Here is a 3,500-nt window from a genome sequence, read left to right on the forward strand (position 1 = left end):
GCTTCAATTAATAACATTGTAGATATGATATTTTGCACACATGAGATTATATCTGTAGGATAAACTCTTGGAACTGGTACTTCTGGGTCAAAGTACACAGGCATTAGTCAACAGCACGGGCTTGTCAATCTCCTGAGCCACCAAACTTTTGGACATTTGCCAATCTGATGGGGAAAATAACATTTCAGTGTCATTTTAATTGCCATTTTTCTCATTCTGCATAAATTTTAAAGATATTTTATTTCTTGAAATGACTATTTTGCGCCTCGTGAACTGTAAATGTGTTTCTCAGTTTGTTGTTGGTGTTTTGTTTGATTCCCCTTGGGATTTTTGCCGTGTGGAAACGGTTTTGTTTTTTTGTTTTTTAAGGTATTCTCTCATTCTATGCTTTCTGGATTTTTGTATCATAGTTACAAATGTCTTTCCCACTCTGAGTTATTATTCACCTGTGTTTTTTTTCCTAGTAATGTTATGGTTTGATTTATTAAAATTCATGGTCCTTTTGTAATTTGTCCTGGTGTTAGGTGTGTTAAACAAAACCACAGGCCTAAATGGCATCGCTTGTGCTGAAAGGCCATGATACCAAACCTAGATTTAATACCTGACCTAATGGCCGTTCCAACCTCTCCCAGAAACATAATCTTAATCAATCAGTGTGGAACTTCCTGATCTACACTGGTGAAGTAATTTGCCTGATAAGACCCTCTGCATTTCCTAAGGGAAGGTGTCCTTGCCTGAAATAATCCACTCTTTTAATTGTTTAGTCCCACCCTAATCCATTTTAACTTCTTAGTTCCACCCTCTTCCTGCCTCTGAAAACCTTCCATTTTGTACTAGCCATTGGGGTGTCCTCCTTGCTAGATGGGAGGTGCCTGATTCATGAATTGCTTAATTCAAGCCAATTAGATCTTCGAATTTACTTAAATTTTTTTTAACAGGTGTGACAACTTTGATTTCCCCAGATGGTTACCCAGTTGTCCCAGCATCATTTATTCAGTAGCTCATCTTTTGTCCACTGACTTGAGGTGCCATCGTGGGGGAAGAGCAAACTTTTCTCTACCCTCAATAATCAAATAGACATGAGACGGATTAGCAAAGGAAAAGAACGAAACTTGATACATACATATGTATAGGAACCCAGCATACATGACGAGCGAGCGAGTCAGAGACCCCACATGTACAGAGGTTCGGAGGCAGAAAGGGAGGCTGAGTTATAGAAGACATTCTGAATGACGCATGAAGTAACGTGCCTGGGGAACTTCAAAGGGTCATAGCAGGATAAGAAGAGCAGAAGTTTGCCCTGCTCTGTAGATAGTAGGCAAAGGGAGGGGCCGAAGTTTCTCTTGACCTTGAAGTTAAAATTGCCCTTTAGTTCAAAGTGATCAGCAGACCACTGAGGCACATCTTGGGGTGGTTAGTTCTGAACTCCCAAACTATCTTTATGGCATATCTTAGATTGCCATATGGCAATTCTTAGAGTCAATTATGTTTGCTGACATTCTGTTTTGTTCTCTTTATTTAAATCCTAGCACTATGCTATTATTGAAGGTATACAGTATCTGTGAGGGCTATTTTACTTTCTTTTTCAGAAATGTTCTTGATTACTTTTACATCTTAACTTTAGAATCCGATTGTCTAATTTTAAAAATCCTGTTATTTCTATTTTTAACATGAAACATTTTGGAAAGAACCCCACCCTAGTCTATACACAATGCTTGGAGGGCCTTCTCAGCATTAGCTAGTGCCTGGCTGAGAGGAGAGGATTAAACTATTTGTCATTTGTCCAGTAAACAAATGAATAGATAAACCAATGGGGTCTTACCCTAGCTCCCAGCTCCCCTCTCACCCTCAAAAGGACAGGAACTAAAGTTTTAGGAAAGCTTGGAGCTAACTCAGCACCTCCCACTTAAATGGCAGGATATAGCTCGGCCTTTTCACTCCCAAAAACCTTTGTGTTGACCAAAGAGCCTTTTCTGCTTTGAGGGCCTCTCTTAAGGAGGGGCAAAAATGCTAATGACATTTCCAGCTACTGGGGACCCTGCAAGATGTAAGCTGAAAGCCACAGATACTCCAAAAGTACAGAAAGGGCCTGGGGCCACCACCTGTGCTAGGAAAAAGATAAACTAGATGTTAGAAAAAGGCTGATAGTCACCACTTAAAATGCCAATAAATCAGTTAGAAAAAATCTTATCTGCTTTAACCTTTACTTTTTTTTTTTTTTTTTGCGTGGCTTAGAAGTTGCAAATGAAACACACTGGGTTATGCACGTGCACTTGGGCAGAAGTGAGAGAGAGAGAGAGAGAGAGCCATTGAAGCAGATGCTACTTCAACTCTCTTCTGTCATAGGGAAACCATGCTTTCCAGGAAGGGGAGCCTGGAGACGGCTGCCTAATCTCCGTAACAATTATCCATTTCAAGAGAGTTCTTGAGGTTCCCACTAAGAAGTAGATGCTGAGTACAGATTAAGAATTCCCCACCTTTATTTGGTTCAAATGCAGTTCTTGTTGTTGTTTGTTTCTTTTTAAGAAAAAGCCTCTCCAGGTACCCTCTAAATGGGCCACAATCTAGGGGATAATGGTATCAGCAAATGCATTCATTTATTCATTCATTTAGACAGGCTCATCAGGGAAGGGCTTCCTAAGATAATATGTGAACAGAGATCTAAAGGATTTGAAAGAGTCAGCCACATGAAAGCCTAAGGGGATAGTGTAAGATGGAGGGAACAGCAAGTATAGCAGCCTCGAGATGGGGAACTGCTGATGCCAGGGTGGCTAGAGTCCAGTGAGGCAGGCTGAGAGTGGTCAGAGACAGAGCAGGCTGGCTGGAGAGCAAGGGAAAGAGAGTGAGAGACAGTGACCCTAGTGACAGATGCCTCCCAACACCTCAGTTCACAGCATGCTTTGGGGATCGTTTGGGTCTGACTTTACCAGCCAGGCAGGAGTTATCAAATCTGGTGAGACTATATTAACGCAGTGGGCATCCTGGATGGCTACAGCGAGGGAGGAGTCAAGGGTGCTGTGAGTGGGGGATAGGGGCAACATAGGCCTCTTTTTCATCCTTGGATAATTACAAGTGCAGAGTGTCTGTTGAGCTTCCTGGCTGCTTCTGCTCCTGGCTTCACACTAATCAGAGAGCTTTTATATAAAGGATGACAGCAGTGTATTATGAATTTGGTAGCTATTAGAGGGGAGGGGGAAAAATAACCCTTTCCTCTAACCTCTTAGGTTGAGTAACTGGGACCTGCAAATTAAATTGGCAAAAGACAGATTAACAGGAGGAAAAGGTTTACTTCATATATAGAGGGTGCTGAAAAAATGTATACAAATTTTAAGAAAGGAAAAAACTGTATTAAAATTGTAATACTAAAAAAAACCAAAACAAACACAAAAATTGTAATACTCAGTATATACCTATAACAAAAGATGAATACAAGTCGTGTGTATACATTTTTTTGGCACCCCCGGTATATATATATATATATATATATATATATATATATA

Source organism: Hipposideros armiger, unplaced genomic scaffold, assembly GCF_001890085.2.
Source record: "Hipposideros armiger isolate ML-2016 unplaced genomic scaffold, ASM189008v1 scaffold_478, whole genome shotgun sequence".
Lineage (NCBI taxonomy): Eukaryota > Metazoa > Chordata > Mammalia > Chiroptera > Hipposideridae > Hipposideros > Hipposideros armiger.